The sequence below is a fragment of the Vulpes vulpes genome, chromosome 2, assembly GCF_048418805.1.
Source record: "Vulpes vulpes isolate BD-2025 chromosome 2, VulVul3, whole genome shotgun sequence".
Taxonomy (NCBI): Eukaryota; Metazoa; Chordata; class Mammalia; order Carnivora; family Canidae; genus Vulpes; species Vulpes vulpes.
In genome coordinates, this window is record NC_132781.1 from 63,010,043 (window position 1) to 63,031,594 (window position 21,552).

Here is a 21,552-nt window from a genome sequence, read left to right on the forward strand (position 1 = left end):
CGTTTTCTGTCTTCCTTCCCTTAGAATAATTCTTATAATTTTGTAATAAAAAGTAGTCATTAATTACATACAAATTAATACTAATGATGATAATACTCAGTCTTTCAGTGTGGCTTCCTAATTTTGTGAGCTTCTCAAAGCTAAAAGATTGTTTTGTTTTTACCCATGATGATAATTCATTGACAGTGTATTTGTTACAGTGAAGTGGTGATGTGCATGAGCATTGATAGGATTACTAATAATTAGGATGTATTCATTCTTTCAGCATTTTAAGTGCTTGTTAGGTAGTATGCATTTCATTAGCATTGCTGGGATATCCTTAAAAATGCTATTGCTGAACCAAACAAGGTCTTAGTGTTTTTAGCACCTTCAAATTCAAATGATGTCTAGTATCAGTGGGAGTTCAGTGGAGGGGGATGTAATTGTGTTCTTTCACTGAAAGATTTAGCAATTAAGTATATAGTTTTTCTTTTTTTTTTTTTAAGATTTTATTTATTTGAGAGAGTGGTGTGGGGGAGAGCATGAGCTGGGGGAGAGGGAGAGGCAGACTCCCCTCCAAACAGGACCTTGAGATCATGACCTGAGCCCAAGGCAGCCAGTTAACTGACTGAGTCACCCAGGTGCCCAGCATATATTTTTTTTATATGGCTTTTTCCCCATAGTAGAGTTTCACTATAGCATTTGCTTATTTTTTCATGCTCATGATACTGTTATTAAGATATTAACTCATATAATGTAATTAGTATAAATGGAAAACACAAGAGTCTGAATAACTATGTACTGTATTTTGATAAACAAAACAATTCATTAATCTTCATTCATTATTTGCACAATAATACCTTGAGGTCTAGGGTAGGTCTCTCCTTTTCATATTGGTGCAAGAAGCAAAAAAGTCAAGGGGATTTTCTAAGATTCATAATATAAATAATACTAATCTGGCTCACTGTTTTATTTTGTTTTGTTTTTTTCTTATTTATTTAAGAAATTATTTTTTCAGCAGTAAAAATTAATTTTGTTGACTGTTGTACCTCTACTTTCTAATATGTTCTCTGCATGATAGGACCTTTTGCTCTCTCACTTAAAACAACTTGAATTTCTGCCTGAAATTTAAAATCCCAATTTAAATTGCAGGTTATTTATTCCTCTCTAGTCTCTTCAGTCTTTGTCAGATTATTCTTTGTTTCCTGTTTTCTCTTTTTCTTTTCTTTTTGTTTATTTTGGAAAGCCTCACATATCTGTCTTTGAATCAGCCCAGGTAAATTCGCTTTATAATTTTTCTCCAGTATTTTGGAGACCAGTACACATTGGTCTTTTAAATGGTTGAATTCCATTAACCCTGAATGTATGTGTTGGCAGATTCATATAGCCCTGGTCCAAGTCTGAATTACCTCTCTTACTAATAAAAAATTAATATTTTACATGGTGAAAAATTGTTCTATGCATATAATTATTAAATAATATGGAAAGACATTACTTCAATTACTTTCCTTCTAGGATTATTTAATAAGTTAATGTTGTTACACTGATGTGACTGAGAAAGATAAAATCTAAATAGCAGATAAAAGATTTATGATATTTTTGAAAGATAAGGACATAGTGTATTGCTTATTGTACTAAATTCTATCATCCAAACTAAGATCACATAGAGAAAAGACACTATATTTTTAAAATAAGCAAATGAACTTAAAATGAATAGTTGATACAGTAGCATAGGGAAGCATGTCACAAATGGGTAACCTAAACCACTTGATTCAGGGTCTCCTGTGTGCTTCTTGAAATGCAGATTCTAGGCCCATTGCAGACTGACTTCAGGAAAATATCTAGGTGGAGACCCAAAAATTAGGTGATTAGCACACAAGTATGCTGCAGAGAAACTTTTTTTTCCTAAGGTATCTAAAGTACCAACTGGTTTTATTTAAAAACCTATACGGAATACTAAAGGAATGTCTAATATACATAAATACTAAAGCGGTTTATCTCATGTCAAGAATATAGAGGGAAGAACTTGTGGAGAGTGATTTCATAGGCATTCTTTGACAAAACTCTGGCAGACGTCCTATGTATTCTGCTAGGCTTGCGTTCATCAGACATTCCACCCCCTAGGGACTACATTTTGTAGCTGGATTTAAAGTATTTTGTTATCGAGTCACTTTTTTGGGGAAGAAAGAAGGCAGTGTTTGTGGGAGGTCTTTTGCCACTCTTGCATAAATTATTCTCTATCAATTTAGATTTCTCTGTTGCATCCTTCAGGGATTTTTATGATATTCTCCTAAGTTGTATTTTTACACTTGTGTCCAACAATGCATTAACATATGATGGAATAGATTTATGTTTAAATATTGTTTTATTTTTTGTAGTTTTGTCTTGATCTATAATATATATATAGTAAATTCACAAATCTTGTTTTCAGCTCAATGTTTACACATCTAACCATTACAAGTTGTAATAGAACATTTCCACTATTCCAAAAGCTTACCTCGTACCATCTGAACTAGAGTTCAGTACCCAGCAGAGGTAATCACCATTCTGAATTCTATCAACATAGCATATTTTGGCTTTTCCATGAAATAAATATAATATAAATTGAACCATACAATATTTGTTCTTTTTTTGGTCTAGTTTCATTAACTTAACATTATTCTATAAGGATAATCCAACTTGCTGCATGCTGAGGCAGTTTGTTCTTTTTTATTCCCCTATACTGTTCATCATATGCATTTACTATAGTTTATCCATCCAATCCATGTTCTAGTTTTAGCTATTATAAATAGCTATGAATACTCATAAACATATGCACCCACTTCTGTTCAGTTTTTATATAATAGAATTGCTGTGTCTTAGGGCATGTGTGTATTCAACTTGAGTAGGTAATGCTGAATGATTAACAAACTAGTGTACTGATAGACATTCCCACCTGGAGTGTTTAAGAGTTCCAATTGATCCAAATCCTATCCAATGCTTGGGATTTGGGGAAAATTTTATTTTCTAATTTAAGTTTTGTAGCAGGTATGTTTTATGTGGCTTTAATTTGTTTTACCTGATGTCTAAAAATGTTGAGAACCTTTATATACACCTATTGGCTATTAGATTACTATTTCTGTGAAATGCATGATTAAGGACACTTTTAAATATTGAATGTCTATCTTATTGTTTTGTAGGAATACTTTTATATTCTGAATATGAATACTTTGTCAGATATGTGTTGCAAATATTTTCTCCAACTCTGTGACTCATTATCTTTAAGTAATGTTTATAGTTTTCAGTGCAGAGGTCTTGCACATCTTAGCTCAGTTTTCCTAAGACTTTGATTTTTTATACTTTTTTTATGTAGTATTATTTTTAGTTGCTGATAAGTTTTATTTCTCATCCTTTGCCATTAATATATAAAATCCAAGTGATTTTTTTTTTTTGCTTTGCATTCAGTGACTTGCTTAATTCACTTATAAATTCTAATAGTTGGTCTGCAGATTCTTTTGAATTTCTATAAACACAATCATGTCATCTGGAAATATTGACATATATATTTCTCCCATATAAATCATAATTATTTTTTATTTTCTTTTCTGGTTTATTGAATTTTTTTTGCCACTCTGTGAATGTCCACAGATGACTGAGAACGTAGTGCCAGTATTGACCTCGGGGTTACAAATAAATTTTATTGAATAAACAAATTCACAAATAGAAAGATTCATGAATAATGAGGCTTAACTATGTTACAGATATCTATGTACATGAACTATAATATCATATATATTATAGTGTGTATCTCTGTGAGTATTATAAGATAGAATTTATTTAATTGTATACCTACTTCTGGTTATTTAACTTGTCTTCAATTTTTCTTTGGTGTTATCATTTCTATTCCTATCAGAAACTTCAGTAATAATTAGTTATATTTTTTTCATTCTTTCACTTAATGCACACTGATAGGTTTTAATCTGTTTCTATCCCCATTTTCTTTAAACTCAACAACTTAACTGCTGTCTTACCCACCTATTTATTTAACAAACATTAATTGATTTCTTAATGTGTCCAGGCTCATTGGACTACTTTTTAGCATATTTCGCCATTAAAAAAAAATGGATGCAATGATTATAAGACTTTTTTTAATCACAAAAGTTTTTTTGCATTCAAGAACATTTATGTTCCTCTGTCTTTAGTACCATGAAGTGAATATAAAGAAGAGTTCCAAAGTAAATAAGATAAAGGTGAAATAACCCTCATATATCATATGCTTATGTGAGTACAACTATATTATAACAAATATTATATAGTACACACATCGCTTTTGGGTCTGCTGTTATATGAAGTTCCATGCTGTGATGAATTTTATTATCTGTGACTGTTCTTTGCTTTACCAAGGACTTACTCTGATATCTGTTAAGAGAAAAAATGTAGAACATGGATATACCCTTCAACACTTTATGTTTTAAAGTTTTGGCTTTACAAACATTAATAGAAGTCCTCTACAACTGCTTAATATATTGATTAGAGTCATATGAAATGATTCTTGAACAGGAAACACTTTGATCAATTCCTTTAAGGATTTTTTGAGATAGTGTTTCGTTCAGATGAACAACATTTTAGGCTGATGAAGTAAGCAAAATGGCAAAAAAGAGTTGTCTGTGTAATGACAATTAGGTTAACTCTTCTAGAAAAAAATGAAACCAGACTACAATAAGTGGTATGTCATTTAGGTATAGTGAAATATTTGGCCACTGACAAAAGGTTTAGATTTAATAAAGAAAGGAAATTTGCTCTACCAAGGCTCTTGTGATAATATTTAAAGGAGATAATTTAAGTGGCCGAATATAGGATAGGTGGAGACAGAACACAGGGAAAGAGAAGACAGTCTAATACAAAACCTGGGATATGATACTGGATGCAGAATTGCAGGAAGAATGGCAAATCTAAGAATAGTGTATAGCAAGAATTATCAGAACTTGGGAATGGCCTAATGAGGCAAGCAAAGTAAAAATGATGTCAGTTTTGATTGCCTGGAGAAGAAGTACAAGATTGGTGAAGGATTATCATATGGAAATAAGTTAATGCTTTAGAAATAATTACAGTGAGAAGACACTGGAACAGCAACGTAGAAATGTTCTGTAACTCAGGATATGTAGCTTAAGGTTAAAAAGGTATTAAAATTTGATAACTGAATGGTTTGTCCAAGGAATATGAAAGCAAAGGATCTTGGGTGATTTTCAGCCAATTGTGAGGAGCACAGGATCCATCAAAGGACCACCTGAAAAGACTTCTGGAAAACTAAGTGTGGAGAAGAATAAAATGTGGAGTTGAATGTGTGATGATTCACCCTATTAAGGAAAGCAAAATGGGCTGGAAATGGAGACACTGGTCTATAAAGAAGGAAAAAGAAATCCTGATTTGTCAGGTCAGTTTCTATAAAGAAGCAGTAGCATTGATGGAAGCCCGGAATGGAAAAGGGTGGAGAAGGGGGTATTTAGAGGTTGGGGGAGTGACAGTTATTATTAAATTGCAAACAAGACAAAGACAAAATATACTTCCAGGAATGTTTCGTCTAAACAAATGTTTGGGCTAGGCCAAAGAATTTGTAAAATATTCGTTAGGAGCACCTGGCATTAATAGGTGCTCAATAAATATTTGTTCAATGAATGAATGGCTGTCTTGTACACATCCTATGGCTTTTGGTGCATTCTCTACTAGAAGTTTATTAATAGTGATCTTAGTGAAATAGTTATATGGAAATGTAAGCTAGAGGCCAGGTTGGAAGCAGTTCCTGAGGGCTGCTGGAGAGGAAAAATGGAGGTGTTAGGCAAACTTTAAAAAATTATAGAATTGTGGATGCAAATTCTAGAGGTAGGAGAGATCTTGCAGATCACTGAATAGCCCAGCCCTCTTATTACATGGCTGTGGATTTAAGGCCCTGTTTTGTTAAATAACTTACCATATATATGTCAAGGTTCAGTTCCAGGAAATTGAAACCACACTAGCTATTTTAAGCATGAAACGATTTAATATAAAGAATTAAGTGTGCATTAAATTGTTGGAAGGATTGGAGGAGTGGGCCGCTGGGCTTGAGCTCCAGGGCTAGTTCTTAGAATGATATAGGAGTGGCCCACCCGGGCAGCCGCTGTTGTGGCTTGGGCCAGGGAGAGGGAGAATGAGCGAGCTGCCACTGGACCTGGTGACTCCAAGAATGAAGACTTCTCTGAGGATAACAAATTGACCCTACTGCTGTACACTTTCCTCACAGCCTCCACACAGCCTGCCACTAGACGTAGGATGGTGCTGGAGAATGCCCCAGTCCAACAGTGTCTCCCCAACCACATCTGCCACTCCTGAATTCAAAACTGATGCTACTTGGCATCACCAAATCCCCACCTAGAATCCTTGCTGCAAGCGCTTTGGGGCATAGTTCCCACTTCTGCAGGCGCAGACAACACAAGGAGGTTGGAATGGATGTTGACTGCCAAATACTCATATTCACCATCCATGTTTGCACAACTAGGAAGGAACATCACTGCAACGCTACCTGGAAGGCCTATTATTATAGCCCCTCTGTTATCATTGAATGTAAGTGCACAAAGGAGAATCATATAGCTTTTGTACTCCTTCTAAAAATCACATTCTGATACCAAGAGACCTGTAAGTAAGCTGGCTGCCTGCTTTGTTGTTCAAATGAGGCCACATCTGAGAGTGAAGGAAGCACTATTAATATTTATGCAAGGATAGCAGGCATGATACAGAACTAACCCCAGCAAACCCAGCTCTAAACCTGTGTATAAAATATTTCAGCTTCTTCAGGATCTCCCCTAATGACCACATTTCTCAACACAAATCTTCATTTACTTTTTGTTCCATCCTTTCTGAAGTTCTGTTCCACCAATTTGTCAGGACTTTTTATGTCTTCTGCACAAGGGTCATTGTATGGAATGGCCCTTCCTCTTTCTCCACATGTCTCACTCCTGTGAGTCTCTTAAAATCCAGCCCAGATTTCATTTCCTCTGTTGAAATATTAATTTCTTCTAGTAGAGTCAGCTGGTTCTTCTGTTATATACTTATCTTGTATCAAAGTATGTTTATCTGTCTTCCCCTCGCCCATTAAATTGTGACTGCCTCAATGATAGGAACTGGGGATTATTCACCTTTTATTCCCAGAAGCTAGGACAGATTCTATGCCAAAAAGGTACTCAAGAAATGTTTGGAAATAGATGGGTGCAAGGAAGTGAGGAGGAGAGTAAGGAAATCTAGCAAAGAGGGGGTGAGCAGAGAAAGGAATGCTAGTAATCCTAGTATTTCCATTTGTGAAACTTCTTTTTGTATAACTGATCTACTAGATCTTCAGAACTACCAAATGAGTTGACATGAAATCAACTCATACTGGCTTAGAAACAGAGTTGTCTGGGTATCTGCAGAGAGACTTGTCTGGATTTCTGATATTTAAAGAAAATATCTTTTTTTTTTAAAGATTTTATTTATTTATTCATGAGAGACAGAGAGAGCGAGAGAGAGCGATCGAGAGAGGCAGAGACACAGGCAGAGGGAGAAGCAGGCTCCATGCAGGGACTGGATCCTGGGTCTCCAGAATCACGCCCTGGGCTGAAGGCAGTGCTAAACCGCTGAGCCACCAGGGCTGCCCGAAAATATCAGTATTTATTGACTTCATTGACAACCAGTGGTTGAATGTTTTCACTACATGTGTGAACCCATCAAATAGGCCATTCCTTGATTTGAGCTGAACATATAGATGTTTAGATTTCTTGAACTAAAAATGCAAAAAGGTCTCACTTTTTTTTAAAGATTTTATTATTATTTGTATTTATTTATCCATGAGAGACACAGAGAGAGAGAGAGAGACAGAGACACAGGCAGAGGGAGAAGCAGCCTTCATGCAGGGAGCCCGACGCGGGACTCAATCTCTGATCTCCAGGATCACACCCTAGGCCGAAGGTGGCGCTAAAGCGCTGAACTACCTGGGCTACCCTCACTTCCTTTTTCATGAGATGATTTTTTTTTTGAGTGAGCAGTTTTATCCTGCTTGAAGGGGCCCTTGTTGATTTGCGGAAATGTCCCATAGTAAACCCTTATTTAAGGGATTTGTCACCTTCACCTCTGAAACATGACTTCCTGCAGTTGACTCCCAATTTTCTCCTATCTAAATATGATTAAAAAAGAAAACTAGTTTATAATTCTTTACAAAACTCAGTGCAGGGCAGTCCGGGTGGCTCAGTGGTTTAGCACCGCCTTCAGCCCAGGGCCTGATCCTGGAAACCCAGGATCGAGTCCCATATCAGGCTCCCTGCATGAGACCTGCTTCTCTCTCTGCCTGTGTCTCTGCCTTTCTCTCTCTGTCTCTCATGAATAAATAAATAAAATCTTAAAAAAAAAAGTGCAAAACATTTTCAGTGACTATTTAAAACATTGTGTTCTTTGGATTGTAAGGTGATCCCTATGTTTGCTAAGATTTTAGGTTTTTAAAATTTCTCTCCAATGTTTGTGTTAAGTAACAAGCAGATTTGAGGGGGATGGCTACTCTGAAAGACAGTTTCTTTCTGTAAGCACATTTACAATAAGTCTTGGCTCAGCCAGCTTTTAATGAACAAAGCAATTCAGATTGTTTTCGGAGTAAGGTGAACAGAATACACACATATATTTTTAAGATTTTATTTATTTATTTATTCATGAGAGACACAGAGACACAGGCAGAGGGAGAAGCAGGCTCCATGCAGGGAGCCCGATATGGGACTCAATCGCGGCATTCTGGGATCACGCCCTGAGCTGAAAGCAGACGCTCAGCTGCTAAGCCACCCAGGCATCCCAGAATATACATATTTTTTGAGATTTCCTAAATGCTGCTCAACCTTAAATATATCTTTTTTTGCATGTGATATCATGTTGCAAGGACATATTCAAGGAGATTTAATATCTTATGAAAGTATGATTTTTTTTTAAATTGAGAGTGTTGTCAGGGTTTTTACACTGAACATTTTGCTACTACTTAACTTCCATAAGTCCAAGTAAATATGTATAAGAAGCTATTTAGGGAAAGCTGAATTGCTGTAGAAAATTCTAAGTCATGTTACAGAATAACATGCCTATAAATCCAAGTTTCTAAACTATAGTGTCTTCTTAGCCAAACCAAATTAAGTGAACTTCTGCTCTTGGCCAAGATGGAACAACAGAGACTGGATTTACCCTCCTGCTTTAAACAACCAAAAATGGACAAAATATATGAAATAATAGTCTTCAAGATACCAGATATCTGGCAGTGAAGGGTAGGGATCTCTGAGATATGAGAAACAAATAAAGTGAGCCTCAGCATTAGCCCATTTTACTGCCTAGAGGATTTTTAATCTGAATCTCAGAGAAGGACAACCAGGTTGAGCCTGACACTAAGTGGAGAAGCCAGAGCGGAAAGTCTGGGAGATGAAGGTGGCCAGAGTTCCCAGAACTATAAGAGACAAGAGAACTATGCAAGATCTGAAGATCTGAAGGGGGTTCTCTTTAGTATTTACTGAAGTCCTAATCAGCACATATATGTGAGGAAATTTTGAAAAGTTTGGAAAGGAACCACTTGAGAGAATTAGAGGTAACAGTGCCCATGCTTGCATGGGGCTGGGAATAGTGCCTGTTCAAACTAGGCAGACTAAACCATGTCATGATTCACCCAGCATTGGATGGAGCACACAGAAAGGTCTTCACTCAGTAGTGGTGAATAATTAGCTCTAGATGAGCACTGCTCTGGTCCTTTCTAATTAATCTAAAAAGCAACACCTGAGGTGACCAAATTGTTTTCAGGTCATTTGCATCCAAGAATAAAGCTCAAGAATATTTACAGGAATAGGAATACATCAGCAGGGATCCCTGGGTGGCGCGGCGGTTTAGCGCCTGCCTTTGGCCCAGGGCGCGATCCTGGAGACCCGGAATCGAGTCCCACGTCAGGCTCCCGGTGCATGGAGCCTGCTTCTCCCTCTGCCTATGTCTCTGCCTCTCTCTCTCTCTCTCTCTCTCTCTCTCTCTCTGACTATCATAAATTAAAAAAAAAAAATTAAAAAAAAAAAAAAAGGAATACATCAGCAACCAGCAAGGTAAGATTCACTGTGTCAGACATCTGATCAAAATTAGCAAGCGTGCAGAGGAATAGGAAAGTGCAACCCACAATGATGAGAAAAATCAGTCAAAACTGATCCATAAGTGACAGAAATTATAGAAAATAATGTATTAAAACAACTGTTAATATTCCAGGGGCACCTGGGTGGCTTAGTTAAGGGTCTGACTTGGGCTCATGTGATGATCTCAGGGTCTTGGGATTGTCAGCGTTGGGCCCCCTGCTCATCACGGTGTCTGCTTCTCTTTCTCCCTTTGCCCCTCCACTGGCTTGTGCTCTCTCTCTCTCTCTCTCTCAAATAAATAAAATCTTTTAGAAAGCCTGTATTCCATATGTGTAAAGAACTAGAAGATATAAAAATATGCCCGATTTTGTTGCTTCCATATGATCAGTACTATGTGGGAGACTATTATAGGCTTGTATTTATATGAATAAAATGTAAATTCAATAATACTTCTTTCCTCTAGTGGATTTTATTTGTTAGACTAAGAATAGTTTTCTTTTAGCAAATAAGTATCTTTAGTGGAAATTCACTTTAGGAATGCCTCAACAATTTTATTTGAATGCTAAACATGCTGTTATTAAATTTAACTTGGATAATGTTATTTTGGGCTAGAAGTTACACTATTCCTCTATAGTATTTGATATCAAATATTGTTCTGTCATAATTTACCCTAAGTTTGGAGTAATTATTATGGCTTAAATGTATTGACTACCTATGAGAGGATTATAAAATTAACCTTTCTGCATTTTGGGTATTAACCCCTTATTTCACATATCATTTGCAAATACCTACTCCCATTCAGTAAGTTGTCTTCTTGTTCTGTTGATGGTTTCCCTCACTGGGGAAAGGTTTTATTTTGGTGTAGTCCCAATAGTTTGTTTTTGTTTTGTTTCACTTGTCCTAGGAGCTGTTTCTAGAAAACTGTTACTATGTTCAATGTCAGAGAAATTACTGCCTGTGTCCTCTGCTAGGATTTTTATGGTTTCAGGTCTCAGAATAATCCATTTTGAGCTTATTTTGGTAGATGGTATTAGAAAGGAGTTTCATTATTCTACATGGAGCTGTCCAATTTTCCCAGCACCATTTATTAAAAAGACTGTCTTATCCCCACTGGATATCCTTGCCTCCTTTGTCATAGACTAATTGACCATGTGTGCATGGGCTTATTTCTGGGTTCCTTATTCAATTCCATTGATCTATGTGTCTGTTTTTGTGTCAGTACCGTATTGATTGCTACAGCTCAGTAGCCCATCTTGAAATATGGAATACCTCCAGCTTTGTTCTTTCTCAGGATAGCTTTGGCTATTCAGGGTCTTCTGGGGTCCTATAGAAATTTTAGTATTATTTGCTCTAGTTCTGTGAAAAATGCTATTGGTATTTTGATAGGAACAGCATTGAATCTGTAGAATGCTTTGGATAATATGGACATTTTAACAATATTAATTCTTCCATTCTGTGAGTGTGGAGTATCTTTCCATTCGTTTGTGTTATAGTCCGTTTTTTTTTTTTTTTTTTTTTAAATCAGTGTTGTATAGTTTCCAGAGTACAAGTCTTTCATCTCTTTTGGTTAAGTTTTTTTCCTAGGTATTTTCTTTTTTTTGGTGCAATTATGAATAGTGTTGTTTTTTAAATTTCTCTTTCTGGGACTTCATTGTTAGTGTATAGAAATGCTATTGATTTCTGTGTATTAGTTATGTATCCATAGCTTATTCTTTTTTTATTGCTGAGGAGTGTGACTAAATCACAATTTAAAAAAAAGAAACCTTCATCTGAAAATAAGTCAAAACTGTTTGATCAGTATTATTCAAATGAGCATAGGACTTCAGATTTTAAAAAAATGTAGATGACCACTTCAGTATTTTCATTTTATGGGTAATATGCATTTTTAATTCCACATTTTTATGACTTTGGTAAAAATTTATTGATGGTAGCATAGTAAAATTTTATTGCAACACAACAAAAAGGCATAAAGTGAATTTTTAATCACTTAGGATAAACTGGTTGGTGAATGTGTAAATACTTAAATAATCTAAATGCCACCTTTACTCAACCTTTTATAGGTTGTCTACAAAATCTGGAAACATAGATAATATTTTATTTTTCAGGGAAAAAAATGAAGATGTCCTTGATGATGTTATACAATTTGTCTGTACCTCCAGACTTTATGAACACTCTGTGCTCTTATTTAAATGGTAAATGAATTGCTTCTCAGCATTTTGGCTAAGATCAAGTGTAGTATCTGTTCTTACCAGTTTAAATGGTAAATGAGAAGATTATGTCATTGCAATAAATTACTAGACTTCTGCATTGTTATGAAGTATTTTTATCATAATGCAGTTTGTCTTTAAGTGTAGCACATTTTTCTATGTGAAATATATTTTAATTGTGAATCATATCCTTGACGAAGGATTTAGCAACAAATGAATTATTAGAATGATCGATCATTTATGATCAAGAAAGCAATCTTAGTCATCTAAAATAGTGAAATCATGGCCCAATGATTAATTATGGAAATTTATTCAGGAAGAAGATTTTAATGATCCTCTGGAACAACCTATTTATTTTATAGATAAATACAGATAAATAAACTGAGACCCAGATAAGTTTAGCATCTTTTTCCAAATCATTACAGATAGAGCATAGCAGACCTAGGCCTAGAACTCTGTTCTCTTTGTATTATTTTCCTGTTGTTGCATAACAAGTCACCAAGAACTCATTTATTAACTCACAGTTCTATAGATCAGAATCCAGGTTACTGGACTGGGTTCTATACTTAGCTATCATGAGGCCAAAATCAGGGTTCTGACCAGGTTGACCTCCTGTCTCAAGGCTCTAAGAAAGAATGCACTTCCAAACTCATTCCTGCTGTTGGCAGAATTTAGGTTCTTGTTGTTGTGGGACTGAGGTCCCCATTTCCTCACTAACTGTTGGCTAGGGCTGATTGTCAGCAACTAGAAACCTCTCTCTGGTCCTTGCATGGGATCCTTCTATCCTTGAAGCCAGCGATGGTACATGATTTCCTTTTCATGGTGCATATTTTTGACCTACTCTTCTGCAACCAGCCAGGGAAAGGTTTCTACTTTAATGGCTCATGAATTAGATCAGGCCCACCTGAATGATGGCTTTATTTTATGGTCAGCTTATGGTCAGGCATATAACATGATCATAGGATTGGTATCTTGTCATATTCACAGGTTCCATGGATCTTTGGGAGGCTATTTTAAAAGTCTGCCTTCCATATTTCTGAATTTATTCTGATTTTCTTGGTATAATACCTCACAACCTCATTCTGAAAGATCTATAATATAAATATAAATGAAGAGTTTACATATATGTATAAAAGGCATAAATATATCTCCCAGAAATATAACATTGATATTCATGTGGCTCATTCCATCAGTTTACAAGATCTCTATTTCTACCTTCTTCTGAACACCTTATCTAAAATTATGCCTTCCCCATGTCCCTCTTACTCTCTCATCCTGTTTTATTTTCCTTACCCTGCTTCGTCTTTCTTATTACTAGAATGTACATTCAGTGTGGACAAGCTCCATGTCTGCCTTGTCCATTCATTTTCTCCCAGGGATTAGAAAATGCAGGTCCACTCCTTGTTCTTTAAATATTTTTTGGAAAGAATGTATGGCAAATGTTAATATTCATAGTTTGGCTATAATGATTTGTTTAATTTTTATTAAATCATTCCTTATGCCTTTGGAAAAAATGTTGTGTGCTCAAATAGAGTTTCTGGGGAAGTCTGAAGTGAAAAAAATATCTTGTTACCCTTAATAAAGTACATATAGGAGGCAACCGATGGACATAATTTGAGCTTTGAAATTGGCAGCTGTGAAGTACAATTTTCTCTCTCCTTTATGCAGTTGAGCTTACTTAGAAAACTAATTTCTAGCAATGCCAGATTATTAGAATGTATTCTAGTACATTGAGTATAAGGACTCCTTCCTCTACTCTTGGATTTAGTAGACGTGATTTTTAAAAACCAGAAGTAAGAGGAATATAATGTAGTCAAAAAGAGGAGAGTTAATTCAAATGCTATGCAATATACAGAATAATAATATTTGGAAATTAAAACTGTGATGTCTTTCAAAGTTAAATTTATAGTTTTAGCTGAATAAGAGCAACAGAAGAAACAAACTAGGAAACAGATCACTAGTAGCAAAACCCTTAATTTCAAATGAGATAAAGGAATAAAGTATAATGAATTTGGGAGATTAAATAGAATGTGTCAACCTTTTCAAGAGACTGTATGGGCTAAGAATAGATTATTAAAGAAGAGTGAGAAGGGAGATGAGGACAATTGATGACGATAGCAGGAAGAGTATAGATGAGTTTATTTATTAGGGCTCTTCTAGTTTCAGTTGTTAGAAACTAACATCAGACTGTCTTAAGCAATAAATAAGTAAATAAATAATTAAATAGTAAGAGAGAAAATGAGATGATAATAGTTTATTGATTCATGAAATTGAAAAGACCAAAGTTTCAGGAATGGTTGAATTCAGTGGCTGGAAGATGTCAATGGAATATAATCTATTCTCTCCATTCGTAATCTTCACTCTCCTCTTCTTGCATTAAACGTAGATCAACAGCTATCCCCATGCTAGTCCCAAGCAGCTTCCATGTTATATTCTGCTAGTTTCAAGCTTAGTAGAGGGAATTTCTTTTTCGTAGTAACTACAAATAAAATAATCCCTGGTCATAGTTTAGTTGATATACTTAGACCATTTACTCATCCTTTAACAGATCACTAGAGTCAAGGAAAAGGAATACACTACTTGGCCATCCCTGGTCAATGCTTTGTCTTTCTTGTCACTACCAGAGCTGAGTATACAGTGATGGAACAGGGAACTGAGGGCATAAAATACCCTGGAGAAAGATAGATTCCCCCACACCTAGAGTTGCCAGATTTAGCGGATAAAATTATAGGAATCTCATTTAAATTTGAATTACAGATAAACATTGAATAGGTTTTTAGTATTAGGCACACCCCAAGAAATGTTTGGGACATCTTTATGGTTTTTTGTTAGTTTTTTGCATTTCAATAACTTTATTGAAAGGTATATCCCTTAGTACCAAACATAACGGTAGTTGGTTAGGCTACCTCTGCCAACTCAGAATTAACACTGATGTCAAATTATTGAAATATATCAGCCTTTTGGGAAAACTGAAGCTATCCATAAAACACAGTTCATAAAAATATAAGATATATTGTGGTTCTTTGGTTTATTTTCCAGTGCACATTTACCTGTAACATGATGTCATAAATGGGTACAGCCATTCTGGATGGACACAGGCTACTTTACTTGCTGCACTGAGTAAATGTTTACAACACTTTTAATGCCATAGATCTCCTTACAGTCACTGACTTAGTAGAAAACCTCGAATACTACATTAGCAACATCTTTATCTTTTTAAAAAAGTGTTGTTTATATGAAATTTAAATTTAACGGATATATTGTATTTTGTCTGACAACTTTGCCACACCCAAACATTTCAGTGATTTATTTAAGAAACAATTGGAATGAGCTAGGTAAGCAACAGTGGTGAGTCCCCTACCATAGGAATGAAGGGCTGTACCTTGCAAGAGAATGCGGAAGTGATCTCTAGGCAAATAGATTACAGTAACAGAAATGGAACACAAACTGCATTAATACAAACTAAGAATAAAAGAGACCAGTGGAAGACCAATGGTAGAGAATGCAGGAAGAGGAGGCTCTGAAAAGGAGATTTAGCAATGTAGGCTGCCAGTACAACATGATTTTCCTCTTTTTTTTTGTTTTAGGGAGATTTGCCTCTTCATCTTCAGGGGAGACCAGCCTCAGTTATAAGAGCTGCTTATTTCTGATGGGACTAAGACCTATGTGGGGTTCTGTTCTTATCTGTGAATGATTTGTACATGGGCATGTGACTCAGTTCTGGCCACTGAAACTTATAGTAAAGATTTTTACCTACTCCTGTATCTTAGGAGTTGTATTGTACTGTGTTGTACACAAACATAAAATTTGTGATACCTGGCTATGATGCTAGAATTGGTGCTGCCATTTTGAAATAACCAGAGAAGCTAATCTTTGATTAGGACGAAGTTTACATACCAAGAATGGTAGGATATGAAAGATGGAGAAAAATGCTTGATGATCTATCAATAAACCGATTAACCTAGGAATCACCCAACCTCTGGGTCCCTTGTAATACAAACGAATATGTGTCCAAGTTGATTAAAACAGTTGAAGGTTTTATTTGCAGCTTAAAACATTTTATCTGACATACAGGAGGTTCATATTAAAAGTTAGACTGTTGTATATATTGGACATTGAGGTGACTTTTCTGTTTTTTTTTTTTTAATTTGCGAATGATCATAAACTCAAACCATAAAAACATTATTTTTTTTCACGTGAAAAATAAGACGTTTTCCACTTTAAAAAAATGCTGTATGCTGTCCCTTAAAGTAGTCAGTGAAAACAAAAGCAAATGTGTACTTTAGAATGAGAACTTTTGGGGAAAAGAAATCACGGAAACTAATATTCATTCAATGGTAATGTCTTTTTTTAAAAAAAGCAACAGTTACTTAATGAAACTTCAGAATTGACATCATAAATTGGCTTGAATATAGTTCTTTGAACTATCATTATGGAATTTCCCATTTGGTGAAGAATTCAGCTGTTTTTTACAAAAATCTTTTATATCTTGGTGGAACAATGCCCCCCATATATAGAGGTGCTGTTAGTATATCTTTTTAGGAACTATAAAAATATAAATGTTTTAAAAAGATGTCAACAGAAAAATCACTATTGGATGATATAAACAGATCAACACAATTTAACTCCTCTCTGCTTCTGATGTTAACATATGACATTTGTTGAATTTTACGCTTATTTTTGGCCCTGATCTTAGGATCTCCACCTACTATTGGAAAATCCAGCTTGTGGCATCCCAGTCACTTCATTTTCACAACCATATTCTGTTCACAAAGAATGTTAAATTTATACATACGACTCATCCTATGTTTATAGTTACTCTAAAACATTTCCTTCCTCATTGTCTAAAGTAGATGCACTACAAAGAAAGCTGAGACATTTTTGGTAAACTGAACTTTACCATTCACTTATCCACATGAAAATTAACTTGCATTCCCAAATGGAACAGAGGAGCATGAGAAATTTACACAACAAAATTATTGTCAATGTCATATCTATTAGGATTAGATTCAGTGACATATAAAAGCAAACCTAAACTTGACCTAAACATGATGGAAGTGCTATTCCTCATATTTAACAAAGTCTAGGCAAACCAGGGCTGAGGTGTCAGCTTTACAGTCATTGAAGGGTCAAATGTCTTCTTTTTTTTTTTTTTTTTTTTTTAAATTTTTATTTATTTATGATAGTCACAGAGAGATAGAGAGAGAGGCAGAGACACAGGCAGAGGGAGAAGCAGGCTCCATGCACCGGGAGCCTGACGTGGGATTCGATCCCGGGTCTCCAGGATCGCGCCCTGGGCCAAAGGCAGGCGCCAAACCGCTGCGCCACCCAGGGATCCCAAATGTCTTCTTTATAGCTCCCCTATCATACTATGTACATGCCTTGATTCTAAGGTTACTTCATAGAACGCCTGACATCACAACCATGTTCCAGGAAGCAGGAAGGAATAATGAGTAAAGGCTCAAAGGAGGTCTAACCTACCAAGATGAATCACACTCCTTTGAGGAGCCTTGGTGGAAACCTCTCATACCAGCTAAATTAAGCCGCTGAAGTATAAGCAATATTTCTGCTTACATCTCATTGAATTACTCTTAGTTGAGTGGGGTCCTTCGTCCCAAGAGAGACTGGAAATGACTTTTAGCTGGACTTATTACTGCCTCAAATAAAATTAACATTCTGTTCCTTAGGGAAGAGAGAATGGATAGAGGAGAGATGACTCTGTCACAGTCTCTATTACAGTTTGCTTGAGATTGCTTTCCAACCCCAGATGTATTTGTATTAGATTCAGAACGTGATTAGAACCTGTACTTTTTCAATTTTATCTTTCTCTTCTGCTGTTTTTCAGACTATAGAGTTTCTTCTGGGGTGGGAGTGATTTCACCAATCTATACTTAGACTCCCTATAAATATGAGTAGGTATGTAAACATGCCATGTTCCATCCCGAAAATGCCTTAAGCCCAGTTGTTCATAATCAGCAAAACATTGTATTCTACATTACTTGTTTGGTAAGTTCAAAATTCTTATTTAACACTAATAATCCTATCTTTTACACTAAAAATGTCAGTACTTAATGTGACTTAGTTGGTCACCATTGTGCCCCCAAATATTGCATATCTTCAATTAAAATAAGCTTTGTAGTAAAATTATTCTTTTTTCTGAAAATTTGTATACAATAGTTGGGAAACTAGGGAGTACAAAAAGGGTTACAATCAAAATGTTTCCAACATGGTAGTTAATTCTTATCAGTAACTCAGAAGATTAAGTTTCAAAAAAGTTTGAAAAAAGGAAACTCACTCTAAGTACTAAGAAGGATTGCCTTTGATATTTCTGGAAAGATTGAAATTTACTCTGAGCATCACTTTTCTGGAATGAAGATAAATAAGGCCTCCTGCAGGGCCTTATTTATTTATTTATTCTAAAGATGCTTAGTCTTTCCACTGATTCTGTGATCACATCAATCACTCTCTACTGTCCAACTCAGCTACAGCCATTCATTTCACCTTGAATGCACTTACTTAAGAGGATGCCAACAGAGGGCCCCCCGCAGATCTAGTTTGCTACTCCCCATGCAAAATGTCACCATTTCTTCTTCAACCTGCGTATTGTCTTCTCTGTGATTCCTTTCAGCCCTTTTAGCAGTAAACAGATCTGATGAGGGGGTGTTTGGACATGATTAGCATGATTAGCATTATTAGCATGATAATTATTTATTAATTTAATTTTAATTATTCACCTTTAATTATTCCTGTTCCTATATTTTATGGGGTACAGAAATAATGTAGAACTAGACATAGAGGCATCAATTTTGTCAAAGCATGTGTTAGCTTTTAAACTTTGAAGCTTTATAAAGATGTGAGTTGTTACTGGTAGTAATAGTATCCTGATTAGATCTGCTTAAACTAAAAACTGTGTAAGTGATTCAAGCCTATATAATGGTTTGTGACTACATGATAAAACTCAGCTCCATTCCTGGATATAAATCCAGTACAATTGTGTGGTTCCCAGAGTTAACACCTAAAGAGGTACCAACCAAATGGTTCTTTACCTTCTCAGTGTCTGCCACATGTATGGGTACTCAATAAATATGCATTGAGTGAAGGTCAGCGCTATCTATTGGCTAACTCTTTCCAATTTCATATTGGATTTTCAATCTACTAAAGAAACGTATCTTATTGGATTTCATCCTAATTTACCTGAAAGTAAACATTCTAGATTCTTTTCTCCTTATACCTACTTTCTGCTCTGCAGGAAATACTGTTATCCTCATTCTTTTTAAAGTTAGCAGTTTAGATTTCCCATCACTAATTCTAGATTTTTTTTCTTACCTCTATTAAAAAAAAGCTATTCAATTATTACAACTATTTAATTTCTTGTATGTAAAACAAAATGTAGAAAGCTTTAAAAAAAAAAGTGTAGGAGACTTCTCTCAATGGGAAATCACCATCACCACCACCATCATCATCATGCTAATAGTAACAGTGAATACGTTTATTGAGCACTTACATCTAAGCACTGTATATAGTGTTTTTACCATAATCATCTCTTCACAGCAGCTCTGCAAAGTAGGTATTGGTTCCATACCTACTTTGGGAAGTGAGGGAAGTGAGGTTTAAAGAGGATAAGCATCTTAAATAAAATCACATTGCTAGGATATGCCACGGCCAGGATTTGTAGCCAGGTATGTCTGAGTACAAAGCCCATGACTGTTACGTTACAGAGTGGGCACACTGGAAAAAATTCAATATGAGAGAAGATATTTCACAGCCTCAGAATTATCTGGAATTACTACTGATGTGTATACATTAAAAAGTGCAAGAAATTATTTCACTGTCTCTCCTTGAAATGTTTGACGCTGCCCACTTTAGGAATCATAGAAAGGGCACTGTAGAGTACAGGGGGGAAATAGGGACAGATGTATTCTTGATTGAATCAGGGCAATGGTTGAAGGAAAAAGACTTCCTTCTTCCTTTCCAGGTTCTTCATGCAATGAAAAAAGAGATTCTCTTCTCTTACCAGAAAACCACCTATTTAAGGAGGGATTCAAAGGCCAAACCAAAGGTGTGTTAGAGCAGAATGGAACTGTCTTTCTGAAATAAGAATTCCGCCTTTTCCATTCGTGCATCAGACTTAATGATATGATGATATTGCTCGTATATTTGCATTGGACACTGTGGCTGGCAGTTCTGCCAAAAAGAGCCATTTTTAGAACTGGGAGCTCTTGTATGAGTTTCCTATTTGTACATTAGCTATCACAACCTTTCACTTTCTCAAGTGTGTATGAAAAGGCTTGAGGTTGAATTAGGTAAAGCTATTTGCAGGTGTAGTCTCTTGCCCTCCATGTGGGTTGCAGTGCTTAAAAGCAACTTTTGAGGAAAATTGTCTGTTTGATGTGGATGGTGGTAAGAGTTATTTATGTATTGTGGAGTCAATATGATTCCCCAATGAGAAGAAAACCCCCAGCTAATGATCTAGCATTTGGGCTTGGGTCAAAGTGAATTACAGGATAGCTTTCAACCCTGAGTAGTCATATTCAGAGCTTATGCCCATTCATATGGGAGAGTACTGGTGTCTCTGTGTGTGTTTTTTAATAGTGGAAAGGGTGTGAGTAAGATCTGTACCTCTACTACTTCTAATCCTATGTGTCTGGGGCTTGGTTATCAGTCTTCCAGGCCAAGAGACACTTTTTCTTCCCCCTCAACTTCGTTAAAACCACAAAGGTGGAGAGGCAAATCCCGATTCTTTAATGTCAGACACTTCTTCAAATGGCCTACAGGCCCCAGTGCAGCATTAAGTAAGCATCCCATATAAAGCATGAATCAGAACTGGTTCTGTCAAATTTGCTTTTAGATATGGGATTGTTAGAGACATCAAGGCAGTTTGTAAAATAAAATCCTTTCCAGCTTATGTATATTTGAATTGGAAATGAATCTCCTTTCAGTTTTATACAGCAGTTTTGAATAATATCTTTTATTTTAGCATTCAAATGATGAATTTTATTTTTCATTTCACAAAAACATTTTTCTTCACCAAAAATATAGTAACTGAAAACAGATAATCAAGATGATTAGAACCTGAGAATGCTTCTCTCAGTCTCTTTTTTTCTAGATAGATAGATGGATGGATGGATATGGATATTTGTATCTGTCCTGTGTGTGGATATGTGTGTGTGTGTGTGTTGTCCATTGGGAAAATGAAATTCCTTCAATTGTATAGAATGAAAAAACTGTTTATTCTTTAATTTTTCTTTGGA

General features: G+C 35.6%; 1 protein-coding gene and 1 pseudogene across 2 annotated transcripts in view; both read left to right on the plus strand.

Moving 5' to 3' along the window:
- Positions 1–21,552, plus strand: part of ADAMTS3 (ADAM metallopeptidase with thrombospondin type 1 motif 3) — a 256,185-nt gene that overhangs the window by 172,985 nt on the left and 61,648 nt on the right. The window lies entirely within an intron of this gene.
- LOC112909253 (U2 spliceosomal RNA) lies at positions 12,295–12,453 on the plus strand (annotated as a pseudogene).